Raw genomic sequence first — 20,641 nt, 5'->3', positions numbered from 1 at the left:
AAAAATCTGCAGGTAAAAGGCACTGCGTTTTGCCTGCGGATTTACAGCAGATTTCCAGTGTTTTTTTTGTGCGGATTTCACCTGCGGATTCCTATTGAGGAACAGGTGTAAACCGCTGCGGAATCCGCACAAAGAATTGACATGCTGCGGAAAATACAATGCAGCGTTTCTGCACGGAATTTTCCGCACCATGGGCACAGCGGATTTGGTTTTCCTTAGGTGTACATGGTACTGTAAACCTGATGGAAAACTGCTTCGAATTCGCAGCGGCCAATCCGCTGCGGATCCGCGGCCAATCCGCTGCCAATCCGCTGCGGATCCGCGGCCAATCCGCTGCCAATCCGCTGCAGATCCGCGGCCGATCCGCTGCGGATCCGCGGCCGATCCGCTGCGGATCCGCTGCGATCCGCGGCCGATCCGCTGCGGATCCGCGGCCGATCCGCTCTGTGTGCACATGCCATAACCCTACCCCTAACCCTAACCCTACCCCTAACCCTACCCCTAGTTCTAACCCTAACCCTAGTGGTAAAAGAAAAAAAAATATTTTCTTTATTTTATTATTGTCCCTACCTATGGGGGTGATAAAGGGGGGGGTTTATTTATTATTTTTTTATTTTGATCGCTGTGGTAGAACCTACCACAGCGATCAAAATGTACCTGTAACGAATCTGCCAGCCTGCAGATTCGGCGGGCGTACTGAGCATGCGCCCGCCATTTTCCAAGATGGCGGCGCCCAGCGAGGAGACGGCCGGACACCGGGAGGATCGGTAAGTATGAGGGGGTGGTGGGGGGGTGGATCGGAGCACAGGGGGGGGGATCGGAGGACGGGGGGAGCGGACAGGAGCACGGGGGAGCGGGCAGGAGGACGGGGGAGCGAACAGGAGGACGGAGAGGACCGGGCCACATAACGGACGACTGGGGAGGAGATCGGGGGCCGTGGGGGGGGGCCAGTACATGATTTCCAGCCATGGCAGATGCTATTGCAGCATCGGCCATGGCTGGATTGCAATATTTCACCATTTTCATAGGTGAAATATTGCAAATTGCTCTGATTGGCTGTTGCACTTTCAACAGCCAATCAGAGCGATCGTAGCCACGTGGGGGCAAAGCCACCCCCCCTAGGCTGAAGTACAACTCCCCCTCTCCCTGCAGATCGGGTAAAATAGGAATTAACCCTTTCACCCGATCTGCAGGGATGCGATCATTCCATGACGCCGCATAGGCGTCATGGGTCGGGAAGGGGTTAACCTCCCTAATCTCCCGTTGCCTCTCTGTCGTGGCACGTGGTACAGGCAGTATTTCGGAAAATGCCACGTTGGAGGTCCTTGCTTTCAGCTTGCAGCCTAATTCCCTGAAATCACCTTTAAGGACTTTCCACCTACCTCTAACTTTGTAATTTGTGCCAATGTGCACAATGACCGCTGGGTCCTCACCAGCCCCTCCCATTAATCTGTCCACCCGATCAGCGATGTGTCGGACTCGAGCGCCAGGTAGGCAGCACACCGTTCGACGATCCCTGTCTTTGTGACAGATTGCCCTATCTGTTCCCCTAATAATTGAGTCCCCCACTGCCAGCACCTGTCTGGCCTGCCCTGCTCTCTTATTTCCCTCCTTACTTGAGCAGTCACTCCTCCGGCTTTCAGAGGACATGCCTGGCTGCAGCAGTGCTACCCCTGTACTGGCACCCCCCTCATCTGCCAACTCAGCAAACTTAATGGGGTGAGCCAGATCAGGACTAGCCTCCCTGGCACTCTTCCCTCTACCCCGCTTCCTAACTGTCACCCAGCTTGCTACTTCACTGTCCTGCAGCTCCATCCTACCATCCCCCTCCTCATCTATCCAATTGAGCATTTGCTCTGTGAGCAGAAGACTCCTCTCCATATTGTCTATGGATCTCAGTGTTGCCACCTGCACATTTAGATCCAGAATCTGGGATTCCAATGCACAATGTGCTCACATCTCGCACAGCAGTATGCACCCTCGACCGGCTGATCAAGGACTGCATACATGTGGCAAGATGTGCACTGGATGGCATTAACAATAGTGGAGCACATTTCCTAATGGGGATTGCACCACACAGAAACGTTAAATAAAAAATAAATACATTTATTAATTAAAAACAGACAGCAATTCCTCCCTTGGAAACTCCCTGATTCCAAAGTCACTGAATCACAAGTCACACTTACCGCCGTCCACACTTATGCTCAGGCCACACTCAGCTCGCTCACACTCGCTATGCTTAAGATTTATAGATTATTTTTTTTCTCTCTATTTCCCTTCAACAACAAGCCACCTTGCTGTTCAATGCTCTACCAAAAAGGACTTGAGTCCCAAACAGCTGCCCCTTATAACCCCTTAATTATGAGCCCCCCCCCTAAGTTAACCCCTTGTGAATATAGCTACTCCCAATTGAGCAACTCATACCAATTCACACAGGTATTTGTTAAAGGCTTTCCAAATACCTCTTCACTGAATCACAAGTCACACTTTCCGCCGTCCACACTTACGCTCAGGCCACACTCAGCTCGCTCACACTCGCTATGCTGAAGATTTATAGATTTTTTTTTTCTCTCTATTTCCCTTCAACAACAAGCCACCTTGCTGTTCAATGCTCTGTGGACATGTTCATCGCCATAATGTCCGAATATGGGCTGCTGAACATCCTCATGCCTACGTTGAGTGCAAACGTAACACCCCTAAAGTGAACGTGTGGTGTGGCCTGATGCATGATAAGGTGATAGGCCCATGACAGCATACACATATCTTGACATATTGGTATTGTATGCAGTGCCACAATTTTCAGAAGGTGTCATCTTTCAACAGGACGGCGCTCCTCCACACTACACCACCTTTGTTTGTGTGTTTCTGGATAGAACATTCCCCAGAAGGTGGCTAGGCAGGGGTTCTGTCAAGCAATGGCCATCACGATCCCCAGAATTTGATGCCTTTAGACTTTTACTTTTGGGGTTATGTGAAGCAACATTTCTATATTGACCGTATCAACAACAATAATCACTTACAACAGATAATCACAGATGTAATTCACTCTGTTACATCAGACATCCTTACCCATGTGTGACAAGAACTTCAGTATCGTTTGGATGCGTGTAGGGCATCAAATGGAGCCCACATCAAACTGCACTGAATAGGTATGAAACTGGGAGAGTTTTTCTTTTATTTGGAGCAGATTTCACATTTCTATAATTTTTTGTTGTTTTCCAGTGACTGGTCAAGAGTGCACCATGACTTTACGGACACACTGTAGATAGGAATGGGAAAGTGCAGTAGAAGGCACAATAGGAACTGGAAATAATTATTCATAGCATAGGAACAGTTAAAATACTTCAGGAACAACCCTTGTTTGGGAGGGGCAAGGATAGTCATATGGGAAAACACTTAGTCAGACAGAGATGAGATGAAAGATTGAATAGAATAACTGAATTTTTTAATATTTTAAATAAGACATTGAAAAACTGGAGCAAGTTCAGAGAAGAGCTACCAGGATGGTGAGCGGACTGCAAAGTATGTCCTACGTGGAACGATTAAAGGATCTTGAAATGTTTAGCTTGCAAAAATGAAGGTTAAAAGGTGACTTAATAGCTGTTCACAAATATCTGAAGGGATGTTACAGTGTAGAGGGATCATGATTATTCTCATTTACACATGGAAACACGAGAAGCAATGGAATGAACCTGATAGGGAGAAGATACATATTACATATTAGAAAAAAGTTTTTGACAGGTACGGTGATCAATGAGTGCAACAGGCTGCCATGAGAGGTGGTGAGTTCTCCTTCAATGGAAGTCTTCAAACAGAGGCTAGACAGACATCTGTCTGAGATGGTTTAGTGAATCCTGCATTGAGCAGAGCGTTGGGCAATGTATCCCTTGAGGTCCCTTCCAACTCTAACATTCTATGATTCTATGATTCTGGAGTCCGAGCCCAATGGGATGAAGAGCGCGGAAAAGTATGATCTTTTGGAGCAGCATGTGGATGGCCACTATTAACTTTAGCGAGAAGGAGAAGTCAGAAAGGCAACTGCATCAGAAAGGCTGCTTCAAACCCATGAAATTTGCAGAGCTGGACAGAGAATCTCAGGGGTCCGGGGTGCCAGACTAGAAAGGGATAACTCAAGCTGAAAAATACATTACTGTAACATTGCATTGTGCTGTATCTAAGATGGAAATTGGACTGTTCAATAAAGTTCTCTTGTTTGAAAAAGATCAAGTGTCTCCGGTCAATGTATAGCGGTTCCTGAAGTTGAAGAACTGGAGACAGCATAGTCCTGCAACTAAAACATGAGTATTATGCACCACACACATAGCACAGGAGAATCAAGACTCTATTTATTTGTGGGGTGGTGCCAGGGTGTGCAAACACAGAAGCCTCTAACCCAAGACTACCGCCCTGTCCACCTTACACATGAATTATAAACATTATAGATTAAAATAAAGACAAGTGCCAGATAAATGAACAGCTGAATATTTGATATATGTCATTCAAGAAAAACTGACCTTGCTGAAATCCTAGCTTTCCAAAGTGAAAGAGCTTGATGTAGCCTGATTTACTATTACCATATTGTGTGGAGGGTATCCATTAGAGATTAGTGGATCAATCCACGGAGGATAAAGTTTGAGTCAAATTTCTTGAAATTGTGGTTTCACATGAATTTTAAAACTTTGAGATTCAATTTTCTGTTTGCAAAAAAAACAAAAAACAAATACAGTTGCTCTGCACTATTTCCCACATTGCTGAAAGATCAGAGATCAGGCTAATGTAATTTTGCATTTGCGTTGCTTTTCGGGAACTCCCCATAATATCCTGCAGCTATGACATCCTACAGATTATCAAATCTTGTAGAGTGGTGGTCAGTATCTTGGCCATCTCATATCAGCAATTCTCGTTATCCTTCATCAGAGTCAATGGATAAGTCTTTATCTCTTGTAAAGTATAAGTTCTGTGAGGCAGTGACCGGTGTCATATGTGAGGATCGCTATATGTCCCCCAGGACGTGCTCAGAAGTGTATTAGATCTGCTGGAGTACCTTGTGCTCACAGCAAGTTGCCTGTGAGTTACAAGGCAGAATAAAAGTGAGTGTGAATTTGGTCAAGTTATTTGACCAAGGAATTGTTCAGGAAAACCAGGTACGGGCTTTTATTTTTTAAATGGACTTCAGGAAGGTAGTGGGGCTGGTCCGCATCCTCCAGCCCAGATCTTATAAGTGGCCCATGGCCACAGAGTCTGGGGGAAAGAAAAAACCCTGCAAGAGGGTTTTGGGTGTGTCAGTTTTGGGCTTGCGAGCAGACAGAGCAGTTGGTCTGCAGAGCACTTCTGTGTGAAGCAACAAAGGGCCAAGTGGAGCCAAAAGGTCTGGCACCCCTGTGTACACAGCAGTGTGGTCACTCATGGCAATCGGTCCCAGACTGTCTTTTTGTTTTCCAGTCCGCGATCAGGAGGATACAGCATGCTGTGCACTCTGCGAGTTTTTTCTGGACAATAAACACATTTTCTTTTGAACATGCTTGGGTCACTGCCTCACCACTGCACAGAGTGGACACTGCTGCACTACAGCACCTATGATCAGCAGGTTCCTCTCTATAAGTTCTTTTGGTTAGTGGGGTAGTCTGTCTCCCTCACCTTTAAAGTGTAACCTCTTGTGGTCAGTGAAGTTTTCCCTCTCCCTTTCCTCTCCCCATATGCATTTTCCAAGCAATTGCAAGTTTCAGGTATTAATATTTGCACAAATTTATTCTCTGCAAACCAAATTTTTGGGAGCATTCAGAAAACTTGAATTCAAATTTCAAAAGATTTGCTGATATTAAGTGTCCATGTCAAACCAAAAAAAAGTAATATAATTCATATTAATATAGTCATTTTGGACATTATCCATCTGACCCTGGACCATGTTTCATATTGTAAAAATCAGTTTTTCGGTAACGCAAAATCTTGTTGTTTAGCATTCTTTTACACTCCTAGCCGTTCTATGAGCTGAGCCACTGCAAAAGATTCATTGGTAATGTGCATCTTTTTCCACTCTGTTAACTTAGCATTAGATTTGCAGCCAAACAAAAGGAAAAAAATGACACATGACCCAATATTAAGAGTCAGGGGGTCTTTCGAGAGTCACAGAAAACTGTGGTGAGCAGACTACATTGTGCCAAGCGATATGTCATGCCCTCTGGCTAGAGAAACAATATTGTACTTATAATCAGCGAATCAGCTCCACGTCCTGTGGTGAGGACAGATTAAGCAGTAGGAAGGCACTAGCACAAGGGAAGATTCTTCACTCTGAATAATTCCACAGATGTTGCCAGGTGCTGAGTTTCCAACTTGAAAATATTTTAGTCCCCAAAACTCAATGGAAAAAACAGAATCTTGTCTACATATTATTGTTTGATACAGAAGCAGACTTTTGTCACTATTCTGAAGGACTGTAGATCAAAAACATATGCAAATTTGTCCCTGTAATAATTTTGCTTCAATGTAATATGTTAACCTCTTAAAGGGGTATTCACCAATAGGACCTGCATCTGTTTCAAGAATGGGGTCCCTATCATGCTTCTTTCATTGGAATGTTTTTCAGAATTTCCGTACAAAAGAAAGGGAACTTGGGGGGCCTGTATCTACTATCCAGTTATTCCACATTCTGCAGATGTGCAGTAAATGACTGAGATGGGGATACCCAGGTTCAATCCTTGACCGTATTGATGAGCAAAATTCCATTTCACCAGCTTCACTGAATTTACCCTAATAATTTTATTTTTATATCTAATGGAATATCCCTTATTATGCTCTGTGCTCTCTCCAGAATCCCAAACATAATATATGTAAGATGTAAAAAGCAAATAATTAGTATTCACCTCACCATTCACCTTGGCGACCGCTCCATGGCTCACTTCCATCCAGTCAGTCTTCTTTCTTTCATAAAATGCCGCATCTCTGTCCTCTTCACATTAGGTCAGGACCTATCCAGTCATTCCCATTGAGGAATCACCAGCAGTTCCCATATCCACTCCAAAAGTTTTACTGGGGATTGCCTGTCTACTGTGGTTCTCCCCTTTTGTCTTCGTAGTCTGATAACCCACCAACAACAGAATCTATCGGCTACAGCACCTCATTTCCAGCTCCATTAGTCGCCATATGCAGGGGATGACATATTGTTGCAGTATATGTGGTCGCGTAGGGACCTAAGAGATAGAGGGGTCATTTTCACCTCAAAAGCTGGTGGAATTGTGCATTATGATGAACTACTGGGCTGCAAAGGGCTCAGATATTGGTCTTACACAGGGGCAATTTTCTGTTTGCGCCCGTCAGTGGCCATACATATTTCTTAAGCTGGTCCTATCCATCCTTTGGATACTGCTCAGTTAAAAGCAGTTTTACTGATTTCTGCATTACAGTTGTTTCCTGAAAACATTTGTGTTTCTAACCTGTTAAAAAGAATTCTAGTGATATGCCTAAAGGTCAAAAGAATGTCTTGTTTACACCAGTTTAGTTTAGCGCCATAAAACTCTCTGAAGAAGGAATCAGATTCCGAAATGCGTTGGAAAAGTGGTGTGGTGTGCTTTCCGTAGCCGGTCACGTGATCCATCACGTGTCAGTGACATCACGCAAGGTCCTGCAGCCAGGTTGCGCCTTGCCGGCTCTATCTGAGGACAGAGCCTGTATTGCCTGTGCATGGCAGATTTTTCTCTTTGCTGGGGAGGTACGCCTGTCACCGGCCGGGACGGCGCCCCCCACACTTTAGTTTTTCTAGTTGCCCAGCACCTTTTTATTCATCCCTTCTTGTGACACTCATTTGAACTGTGACGTGAGATCAAACCGACACCCTTTGGAGGACCTTCTAGGATTCAGGAGACATCACCCATATACAGCACTAGAGATGGAGGTAATACTTTTTCTGCACCTATGGCAGGATTTTTTTAAGTTCTATACAGTGTTATGTCCCTATTATATACACTACTCAAAAAAATAAAGGGAACACTAAAATCCCACAACCTAGATATCACTGAATGAAATATTCCAGTTGTAAATCTTTATTCATTATATAGTGGAATGTGTTGAGAACAATAAAACCTAAAAATCAGGATAAATCACAACTAAGATCCCACGGAGGTCTGGAGTTGGAATGATGCTGAAAATCAAAGTGGAAAATGAAGTTACAGGCTGATCCAACTTCAGTGGAAATGCCTCAAGACAAGGAAATGGTGCTCAGTGGTGTTTGTGGCCTCCACGTGCCTGTATAACCTCCATACAATGCCTAGGCATGCTCCTGATAAGGCAGCGGATCTCCTCCCAGACCTGGACTAAAGCATCTGCCAACTCCTGGACAGTCTGTGGTGCAATGTGACATTGGTGGATGGTGCGAGACATGATGTCCCAGATGTGTTCAATCAGATTCAGATCTGGGGAATGGGCAGGCCAGTACATAGCTTCAATGCCTTCATCTTGCAGGAACTGCTGACACACTCTAGCCACAAGACGTCTGGCATTGTCCTGCATTAGAAGGAACCCAGGGCCAACCGCACCAGCATATGGCTTCACAAGGGGTCTGAGGATCTTAGCTCTGTACCTATTGGCAATCAGGCAACCTCTGGCGAGCACATGGAGGGCTGTGTGGCCCTCCAAAGAAATGCCACCCTACACCACTACTGACCCACTGCCAAACCGGTCATGCTGAAGGATGTTGCAGGCAGATCACTCTCCATGGCATCTCCAGACTCTGAAACGTCTGTTCCATGTGCTCAGTGTGAACCTGCTTTAATCTGTGAAGAGCACAGGGTGCCAGTGGTGAATTTGCCAATCCTGGTGTTCTGTGGCAAATGCCAAGCATTCTGCACGGTGCTGGGCTGTAAGCACACTCCTTATCTTAGACCATCCTCATGGAGTCGGCTTCTAACCATTTGTGCAGATAAATGCACATTTGGTGCCTGCTGGAGGTCCTTTTCTGGCAGTGCTCCTCCTGTTCCTCCTTGCACAAACGCTGAGCTAGTGGTCCTGCTGCTGGTTTGTTGCCCTACTACGGCCCCCTCCACGTCTCCTGGTGTACTTACCTGTCTCCTGGTAGTGCCTCCAGCCTCTAAACACTTCCCTGACAGACACAGCAAACCTTCTTGCCACAGCTCGCATTGATGTGCCATCCTGGATAAGCTGCACTACCTGAGCTACTTGTGTGGGTTGTAGAGTCTGTCTCATGCTACCACGAGTGTGAAAGCACAACCAACATTAAAAAGTGACCAAAACATCAGCCAGAAAGCATTGGTACTGAGACGTGGTCCGTGGTCCCCACCTGCAGAACCACTCCTTTATTGAGTGTGTCTTGATAATTGCCTATAATTTCCATCTGTTGTCTATCCCATTTGCAAAACAGCATGTGAAATTGATTGTCAAACAGTGTTGCTTCCTAAGTGGACAGTTTGATTTCAAAGAAGTTTGATTTACTTGAAGTTATATTCTGTTGTTTAAGTGTTCCCTTTATTTTTTTGAGCAGCGTATACGTATATACATATATATACAGTGGGGCAAAAAAGTATTTAGTCAGTCAGCAATAGTGCAAGTTCCACCACTTAAAAAGATGAGAGGCGTCTGTAATTTACATCATAGGTAGACCTCAACTATGGGAGACAAACTGAGAAAAAAAAATCCAGAAAATCACATTGTCTGTTTTTTTAACATTTTATTTGCACATTATGGTGGAAAATAAGTATTTGGTCAGAAACAAACAATGAAGATTTCTGGCTCTCACAGACCTGTAACTTCTTCTTTAAGAGTCTCCTCTGTCCTCCCCTCATTACCTGTAGTAATGGCTCCTGTTTAAACTTGTTATCAGTATAAAAGACACCTGTGCACACCCTCAAACAGTCTGACTCCAAACTCCACTATGGTGAAGACCAAAGAGCTGTCAAAGGACACCAGAAACAAAATTGTAACCCTGCACCAGGCTGGGAAGACTGAATCTGCAATAGCCAACCAGCTTGGAGTGAAGAAATCAACAGTGGGAGCAATAATTAGAAAATGGAAGACATTCAAGACCACTGATAATCTCCCTCGATCTGGGGCTCCACGCAAAATCCCACCTCGTGGGGTCAGAATGATCACAAGAACGGTAAGAAAAAATCCCAGAACCACGCGGGGGGACCTAGTGAATGAATTGCAGAGAGCTGGGACCAATGTAACAAGGCCTACCATAAGTAACACACTACGCCACCATGGACTCAGATCCTGCAGTGCCAGACGTGTCCCACTGCTTAAGCCAGTACATGTCCGGGCCCGTCTGAAGTTTGCTAGAGAGCATTTGGATGATCCAGAGGAGTTTTGGGAGAATGTCCTATGGTCTGATGAAACCAAACTGGAACTGTTTGGTAGAAACACAACTTGTCGTGTTTGGAGGAAAAAGAATACTGAGTTGCATCCATCAAACACCATACCTACTGTAAAGCATGGTGGTGGAAACATCATGCTTTGGGGCTGTTTCTCTGCAAAGGGGCCAGGACGACTGATCCGGGTACATGAAAGAATGAATGGGGCCATGTATCGTGAGATTTTGAGTGCAAACCTCCTTCCATCAGCAAGGGCATTGAAGATGAAGCGTGGCTGGGTCTTTCAACATGACAATGATCCAAAGCACACCGCCAGGGCAACGAAGGAGTGGCTTCGTAAGAAGCATTTCAAGGTCCTGGAGTGGCCTAGCCAGTCTCCAGATCTCAACCCTATAGAAAACCTTTGGAGGGAGTTGAAAGTCCGTGTTGCCAAGCGAAAAGCCAAAAACATCACTGCTCTAGAGGAGATCTGCATGGAGGAATGGGCCAACATACCAACAACAGTGTGTGGCAACCTTGTGAAGACTTACAGAAAACGTTTGACCTCTGTCATTGCCAACAAAGGATATATTACAAAGTATTGAGATGAAATTTTGTTTCTGACCAAATACTTATTTTCCACCATAATATGCAAATAAAATGATAAAAAAACAGACAATGTGATTTTCTGTATTTTTTTTTCTCAGTTTGTCTCCCATAGTTGAGGTCTACCTATGATGTAAATTACAGACGCCTCTCATCTTTTTAAGTGGTGGAACTTGCACTATTGCTGACTGACTAAATACTTTTTTGCCCCACTGTATATATATATATATATATACACATTTATCATATAGGCCTAAGGAAGGCGCCAATGTGATGCTGAAATGCATAGCCTTGTAACCTTATGTTGCTGTTAATAATAATAATAATAATAATAATCTTTATATATATAGCGCCAACATATTCCGCAGCGCTTTACAGTTTAACAGTTTCAAACACAACAGTCATAGGTAACAATGTTAACAATACAGCAATAAAGCAAAATAAGACGACCCTGCTCGTGAGAGCTTACAATCTACAATGAGGTGGGGAGATACAAAGTACAGGTGTGTATTTACAATGATGTATTTACAATAATGGTCCAGCCAAAAAAACAGTTAACAATACTCGGGACTGTTTCGCAACTTCAACGTTTTTTTCCATTTTTAATTTTTCCTTATTAACTAGATATCTGTAAAGCCCTGCCTAATCTGTTTGCATGGGAATAGCAGTAGTTCAGATTCTAAGAAAAAAGCCTTAACCAGAGCTGCACCTGGTACTAGCACATCTCTTCATGGTGAGTTTGTGTTTGGATGATTGCTAAGACTAAGTAAAGGTGCAAATAAGCATATTTTCGATCCGATTGAGATCTGACAAAACATTGGATCTCACCAGGGTCAATGTTAGTCTTTGGAGCCATGCACATCTCCAGTTTGCTCCTCAGACGGTGCTGCATGCTCATGTTTGAGCTGATTTCTGGATCGAGCTCAACCATGCAAGTCAATAAGTGCATTAAAATTATAGGACCACACTCGGACATCAGAGTACGGTCTGATTTCCATGCACTGACAGAATGGAGAAAATGGAAAAAAATAATTCACAATTCTTTCCTCATTCGAGAAGATCAGATCACGCTGCCATCGCACTTTGACCAAACTCTGGTCAGAGTGTCGTTTGCATATTTGACCCGATTCTCTTGGATGAGAATTGCAACTGCCCTTAACAAGTGATTCTGCACTAAGGAGTTTCCTGTGTTTTTTTCCTTTTCTACCTTTGATACTTTTGCATAAATAAGTAAGAGGAAGAGTTAGAATCTAGAGATGAAAACTCACCACTAATCCAATGTTGATGATGAACAATCATAAGAATAGCCTATAGGCCATCATTATTAGATGTCCAGATAACCATCTCAATGACTTTTATGTTTCATATAAGTGTTGACATCACAATAAATATGAGGCTCACAAAAAAACATTATGAAAGGAGAATTGAGAACAGAAGATCTCAATAAGGTCTTATCCAGTTAAAATAGATAAAATAATAAAAAGTTTTGCTAACCTGATAATGTCGTGTTCACATAACACTTATGTGAGCATGTAATATCTCCTGTAACAGGTCCATGGGTCCAGAGACCATGTAGCAATTTATGGAAAGAAAAAACTAAGATAACGTGCATACTTTTTATAGACAATAAAAAAATTATGTCATAGACAATTTGTCTATTTTTAATTTATTTTGAGGATCCTACATATTTTTCGTTACTTTTCATTGAAGTTAACATTCAGATTGCTGATGTCCAGAAGAATAATCAAGTTTCAAGAACATCCTCTTGTATGTCTGATGAGATGATTTTGACACTTTTATTGATAGGCATACTGTTTTTTTTAGCCATAATGCCCTTCTGAAATTGTGCATTATAAAATATATATTTTTTATTCTTTGTTTTATCTTATAGTATAACCAGTGAGTATATTCATACGTAGGAAGTAAATTATATAGCATCTGTTCTGGACTATAGGTGGACTTTGTGGTGTTTTGGAAATAAGTAAAAATAGAGTTGAGAATGTACCACGGAAGAATTTCATAAAGGGCTGTCAACACCTTTATAGAGTAATCACTTTTACTGCTAAAATATGCACTGTTAAATTCATATAATTTAGATAATTTGTAAATTTTATGGATTAAGGTAAAGAGACGGAAGATTTACCCCTTTCTGCCTTTTACTTTACAAAAATAGTGTGACAAAAAAAAAAAAAACAGATTAAAAGTGAGAAGTTTGTTTATAGGAAACATAACTAATAAGTAGCAGCTCATGAAAGCTGCATTGTACATTTTAGGAGTTTTACGTAAGACATAGTTAAGTAAGCCAAGAGCAAGTCTCACAAGATGCTCCCATGTGAGTATAATCTGTAGCAGTGCTGGACAAACAGTGACCAATGGGTCACATCATGCCTCCGCCTCCGCCGTCCATGTGCCACAACCCACTGTTACTGCTATCGGCATCCTTGGGATGCAGACATTGGAGAATACATTGGTGGAGGAGTGGGCCAGTGGATCCTTTTTCATCCAATCAGCATCAACTAGCAGACACGATGACAAGAGTCAGAGTAGCGGAGACAGGAGCAGAGCGCCAAGGGACTTGGAGTGAATTCTGTGTTGCTTTTTTTAATATGTTTATGGGATATGATGCATGTATATAGGAGGCTTTTTGGGGACTCATACTGCATGTAGAGGAGCTATTTGGGTGATCATACTGTGCATAAAGAGGCTATGTGGGGGCTCATAATATATAAAGGAGGCAATGTGAGGGCTTAAACTGTATATAGCAGGCAATGTGTTGACTCATACTGTATATGTAGAAAGAGGATATGTGGGGGCTCATACTGTATATAGGAGGCTATGTGGGGGCTCATACTGTATAAAGGAGGCAATGTGAGGGCTCAAACTGTATACGTAGAAAGAGGCTATGTGGGGGCTCATACTGTATATAGGAGGCTATGTGGGGGCTCATACTGTATATAGGAGGCTATGTGGGGGCTCATACTGTATATAGGAGGTTATGTGGGGGCTCATACTGTATATAGGAGGCTATGTGGGGGCTCATACTGTATATAGGAGGCTATGTGGGGGCTCATACTGTATAGAAAGAGGATATGTGGGGCTCATACTGTATTCATGGGGTTATATGAGGGCACATATTGTATATAGAAAGGCTATGTGGGGCTCATAGTGTATAAAGGGGCTACATGAGGGGTTATATTACATACAAGTAGCTATGTGACAGCTCAAATTGTATACAGAGAGGCTATTTGGGATTATTTCAGTGTTCACACTGTACACAGGGTGCTATATGGGTGCTCACACTGTATCCATGGGGCTATGTGGGGCTCAAACTGTATATAGAGGAGCTATGTTGGTGCTCATACTATACAGGTCCTTCTCAAAAAATTAGCATATAGTGTTAAATTTCATTATTTACCATAATGTAATGATTACAATTAAACTTTCATATATTATAGATTCATTATCCACCAACTGAAATTTGTCAGGTCTTTTATTGTTTTAATACTGATGATTTTGGCCTACAACTCCTGATAACCCAAAAAACCTGTCTCAATAAATTAGCATATCAAGAAAAGGTCCTCTAAACGACCTATTACCCTAATCTTCTGAATCAACTAATTAACTCTAAACACATGCAAAAGATACCTGAGGCTTTTAAAAACTCCCTGCCTGGTTCATTACTCAAAACCCCCATCATGGGTAAGACTAGCGACCTGACAGATGTCAAGAAGGCCATCATTGACACCCTCAAGCAAGAGGGTAAGACCCAGAAAGAAATTTCTCAACAAATAGGCTGTTCCCAGAGTGCTGTATCAAGGCACCTCAATGGTAAGTCTGTTGGAAGGAAACAATGTGGCAGAAAACGCTGTACAATGAGAAGAGGTGACCGGACCCTGAGGAAGATTGTGGAGAAGGACCGATTCCAGACCTTGGGGAACCTGAGGAAGCAGTGGACTGAGTCTGGTGTGGAAACATCCAAAGCCACCGTGCACAGGCGTGTGCAGGAAATGGGCTACAGGTGCCGCATTCCCCAGGTAAAGCCACTTTTGAACCATAAACAGCGGCAGAAGCGCCTGACCTGGGCTACAGAGAAGCAGCACTGGACTGTTGCTAAGTGGTCCCAAGTACTTTTTTCTGATGAAAGCAAATTTTGCATGTCATTCGGAAATCAAGGTGCCAGAGTCTGGAGGAAGACTGGGGAGAAGGAAATGCCAAAATGCCTGAAGTCCAGTGTCAAGTACCCACAGTCAGTGATGGTGTGGGGTGCCATGTCAGCTGCTGGTGTTGGTCCACTGTGTTTCATCAAGGGCAGGGTCAATGCAGCTAGCTATCAGGAGATTTTGGAGCACTTCATGCTTCCATCGGCTGAAATGCTTTATGGAGATGAAGATTTCATTTTTCAGCACGACCTGGCACCTGCTCACAGTGCCAAAACCACTGGTAAATGGTTTACTGACCATGGTATTACTGTGCTCAATTGGCCTGCCAACTCTCCTGACCTGAACCCCATAGAGAATCTGTGGGATATTGTGAAGAGAAAGTTGAGAGACGCAAGACCCAACACTCTGGATGAGCTTAAGGCCGCTATTGAAGCATCCTGGGCCTCCATAACATCTCAGCAGTGTCACAGGCTGATTGCCTCCATGCCACGCCGCATTGAAGCAGTCATTTCTGCCAAAGGATTCCCGACCAAGTATTGAGTGCATAACTGAACATTATTATTTGATGGTTTTTTTGTTTGTTATTAAAAAACACTTTTATTTGATTGGCCGGGTGAAATATGCTAATTTATTGAGACAGGTTTTTTGGGTTATCAGGAGTTGTATGCCAAAATCATCAGTATTAAAACAATAAAAGACCTGACAAATTTCAGTTGGTGGATAATGAATCTATAATATATGAAAGTTTAATTGTAATCATTACATTATGGTAAATAATGAAATTTAACACTATATGCTAATTTTTTGAGAAGGACCTGTATGTAGGGCTATGTGTTTTTTTTTCGGTAAATAGGGGGCTGTGTGCGAGCTCTTACAGCATGTAAGGGGCTGTTTGTGGGGTCATACAGTATATTGTAGGATGTCAGCATACTCAATTCTGCTCAATATTAAGTGATACAATTAATTTTAAATAATTGTAATTAATATGTTTATATTAACATTGAGCAGATTTAATTTCAGGGTATTGGTTCAGCCCTCCACAACAGTCACCGTCTCTCATGTGGCCCCTCAGGAAAATGAATTGCCCACTCCTGCTCTGTATTGAGGAAATAAGACTCAATCATTACCATACAATTCTTTTACCCATTATGTATGGTTAGTAGGCCATTTCTCTAGCAACAGAGTTGTGATCCCCAGGCTAAGACTTTCCTCTACCAAGTGCTGGTATCAAAGTTTTAGCAAAGGCAAATTGGAATTAGGCAAACTTTTCTAGACAGATTTTACCACTTGAATAGAACAATGCTGCAATAACCCATATTGCTGCTCTGAAATATATTGAGCAGGCAGCTACCTGTGAATAAATATACGGTATACATGGTAGATTCTGCAAAATTTGTATAGGTTCTGCAGCCATTATTAACAGCTAAGGGAATATGTGAGCAAGCAGGTTTTACTATGTAATCTGAGAGCAACACAATGTAGTAGTAGAGAGCCTGATTTTAGCAATGTATCACTTACTGGCTGCTTGGAGTAGTTTTGATAGACTCCTTGTTTTCTCTGCTGTAGATCAAATAGTGCTCTGAATATTGATATGTAACCCCACCCACACCATTGATTGACAGCTTTCTGTGTGCAATGTGATTTGTCAGCAAGCTGTCAATCAGTTATAGGGGCGAGAGTACACAGATTAGCCTGACTGGTCTTAAGCCATGTGCACACGTTCAGTATTTTTCGCTTTTTTTTCGCGTTTTTTCGCTATAAAAACGTGATAAAAACGCGAAAAAAACGCTAACATATGCCTCCCATTATTTTCAGTGTATTCCGCATTTTTTGTGCAAATGTAGCCTTTTTTCCCGCGAAAAAATCGCATCGCGGAAAAAAAAGCAACATGTTCATTAAAATGCGGACTTGCAGGGGATTCCGCACACCTAGGAGTGCATTGATCTGCTTACTTCCCGCACGGGGCTGTGCACACCATCCGGGAAGTAAGCAGATTATGTGCGGTTGGTACCCAGGGTGGAGGAGAGGAGACTCTCCTCCACGGACTGGGCACCATATAATTGGTCAAAAAAAAAGAATTAAAATAAAAAATAGTCATATACTCACCTTCGATGTCTTCCCGCCTCTCCTCTGCATGCTGCCGCTTCGGTTTCTATAGCTGGTGTGCGGTGAAGGACCTGCGATGACGTCGCGGTCTTGTGATTGGTCGAGACCGGTCATGTGACCGCTCACGTGACCGCGACGTCATGGAAGGTCCTGAACCACACCGGCATCTATAGGAACGGACGCCTGCAGGTGAGTATAACCATTTTTTTTATTTTTTTTATTATTTTTAAACATTCTATCTTTTACTATAGATGCTGCATAGGCAGCATCTATAGTAAAAAGATGGTCACACTTGTCAAACGCTATGTTTGACAAGTGTGACCAACCTGTCAGTCAGTTTTCCAAGCGATGCTACAGATCGCTTGGAAAACTTTAGCATTCTGCAAGCTAATTACGCTTGCAGAATGCTAAAAAAACGCGAAAAAAAAACGGAAAAATAACGCAAAAAAAAAAGGGGATTTCTTGCAGAAAATTTCCGGTTTTCTTCAGGAAATTTCTGCAAGAAATCCGGACGTGTGCACATACCCTTAAAGTGAGACCTAGTTCTCTAATTATATAAATAAGAGAAATAATCTCTTGCTGATAAAACACTGATTGTATTGAAACTAAGTCACATCACTGGAATCAATCTTTCTTTCCCTATATTATGCTGCTCACATTTTAAATTGCAAAACCTGCTGACCGATTAACTTCAATTACCCATACTGAGATGAGGCTTTCATATTAAAAGAGGAAATAATCCTTTAAGATTTCTTGTGCCAAGCTGATAGTAACAAGACAACAAAGAAAATTAATCCTACAAACCACACTTCCATGTAACATCAGAGAAATAAAATACTATACAAATAGACAAACACATCAAATTGTGTACGGTATTGTTCAACGCCTCCCTAAATAAGTAAAAGTCCGGTGATGTAATACAATAGAAACGATTAGTGTCCGCTGTTGCCGTAAAAAATATTCCTGTGTTTGCATAGATTAGTCACCTCGGCAATCAGTATGTGAAGCCTCGGGCATGTAAGGTTATCATATAGGCGCCCCGGCCAGTGGTGTCAAAAAGAGCTTAATGCAATTAACAGAGCATTGCACTCGTACATCCCAAGTTGTTAGGGTTGGCGGAACGCACAGAGTATATATATATTGAGTAGTAGGTGCGTTTGCAACCCGGGGTCCACCGTGCAGGAAAGAACCCGCTGCTAGTAAAAGACAGTACTATATGGCGGTATAAGCGAACTCTGTTACTTCACAGATTCGCTTGAGAAAGAGAACGCTGTGCCCTGTTAACCTCACAGGGGAACAGCTACATAATAGAGCCGACAGTGGTCATGCAGTCAGCATAGCACACACAAAACTCCTCACCGGAGGTGCCGGTATTCTAGGGGCTTATTTCAGCCAAACCCTGACCACATGCAAGCATGACCACACTGGCGCTGAGCTCATAACTTAGGTTACTACTAGAGCATGGCCGTGCGGCCATGCACACCTTTTATAGCTGCATCAACTTCAGGACCTTCCTAGAAAACCAATGGGAGCTGCTGCAGTACCTGAGCATGTGACCCCCGACCTCCAATGAGAGGTCTTACCCTGGGCATGCTCAGAAGAGGAAAAAAAGGACTTAGTCCCAGAGACGTCTGCTCGCTGCTGACCAGTACTGACTACAATGGCTGAGCCTGGAAAGGCAGCTGTAATCATCCGCACCGTATCAGGCAGAACCAGACAATGGGACCAACGTCTCCACTGAGCAGGCTCCACTGTGGCTGGAGAAGAATGGGAGACCACAGCGGAGATGGTTCGAGATTCCCCCTGTGCAGAGGTGGGAACTCGGCCCCTAACACCAAGTAATGTCACCCACTACAAACAGAAGTGAGATAGAGCTGAAGATCAAAAAGGAAAACAAATTATTCAATGCGTATTAAATGATTCGTCCTTCTTCAACAGGAATGATCAATTTACACTATTTAAAGCAATACAACAAATAATGTATTAGATATTAGTGAATCAAGCCACAAAACCATGGTCCAGCAGCCTCATCAGTAGTCCATGGCCACTGGATGGGAGCCCTGTGAACCACATCTTAGCTGCCTGCAACCCCGACACCCCTTCTGATTAATAGGCCCTATGCAACGTCATATGCTCCTTACACAACAATGATGACATTACATTGGGTCCAGAAATCAGAAATCTGGTGTGGATTCTGAAGAGTAGGATATGGGTAATGTAACCAGTCCTTTCCGGCAGCCCAGACTACTAACATGGAAATGTCTTTCAAATTTATTTGCTCATGTCTAGAATCATAGAATGGTAAAGTTGGAAGGGACCTCCTGGGTTATCTGGTCCAACCCCCTGCTCAATCCAGGATTCACTAAATCATCCCAGACAGATATCTGTCCAGCATCTGTTTGAAGACTTCCATGGAAGGAGAACTCACCACCTCTCCTTTCAGCTGGTTCCACTCATTGATCACCATCACTGTCAAAAAGTTTTTTCTAATATCTAATCTGTATCTTCTCCCTTTCAGTTTCATCCCATTGTTTCTAGTCTTTCCTTGTGCAAATGAGAATTACGATGATCCGTCTACAATATGTCAGCCATTTTGAAGATAAATAAAGTGGATGGAACTGATCTTTGCTTTAGTAATGAATGGCCAACCACTGTCTCCTCGAATCTACAGAAGATGTAAATATTCCCTGACATAAATGCTAGCAAATATACTAGATCTAGACGCATGTATAGCCACTGACTCAATGTAAACAAAGATAGGTATTGATCATCTGAATTAGTACAGATCTCGGATATTAGACACTTAAATGGTTGTCCCCACTGCACATCTGGTAGGATAAAATTATACAATTTTCTCAATTTTACAGCAAAAAAATAGGTTATATTGAACATGCATTGTCATTGATGAACCAGAGGATGTCTAAACAATGTTGCCTTTTGTTAACACTAGAAAATAATACACAGTCAAATGTGTGACTTACGGAAATGCAGACCTTTTAACGCAAATTATCTTGTCCTAAAGGGGTTAAAGTAAATCTAAAAAAAAGAATGACCTAGCTAAAAATAATCCTTTGCCTGAAATTTACTTATTTTTTTGCAGACCAATGCAACATTTCCTCTGGAGAAGGAGAAGAAAATAACCATGATTACTTCTGGAAATTAAGCATGCCATTAGCGTTCAGAAAGAGAAGATACTGAGTTGTCTAAGTCAACGGGGCTTTGAAAAATAAACAATTAATGTAGAATAATTATGTTTTCCTTTTGTCTTTAGTTCAGAAGTAAATATTTTATTAAAAACTCTGCAATGCATATCAACTCCATTACGTCTTCTCGTATTAAAAGTGATTGAAAAAAATTACTTTGCAAAATATTGGCAGATAAATTCTGGAGTGACAAGACTATTAAATTCATAATGGAACGGTCACAGCTTTTCAAATGTTGCAACTAATTAAAAAATACATTACTCCGAAG

General features: G+C 42.6%; 1 long non-coding RNA gene across 1 annotated transcript in view; it reads left to right on the top strand.

Moving 5' to 3' along the window:
- Positions 1-20,402, top strand: part of LOC143793709 (uncharacterized) — a 32,951-nt gene extending 12,549 nt beyond the window's left edge. Inside the window, exon 3 of the long non-coding RNA XR_013220212.1 lies at positions 20,271-20,402. This is a non-coding gene — a long non-coding RNA (uncharacterized LOC143793709). The remainder of the gene's footprint in view (positions 1-20,270) is intronic.
- Positions 20,403-20,641: the final 239 nt, after the last annotated feature.

This window comes from Ranitomeya variabilis, chromosome 1 (genome assembly GCF_051348905.1).
Source record: "Ranitomeya variabilis isolate aRanVar5 chromosome 1, aRanVar5.hap1, whole genome shotgun sequence".
NCBI classification, from domain to species: Eukaryota; Metazoa; Chordata; class Amphibia; order Anura; family Dendrobatidae; genus Ranitomeya; species Ranitomeya variabilis.
The sequence above is the reverse complement of the archived record's forward strand: the minus strand, read 5'-3'. Positions and strand labels throughout refer to the sequence as shown.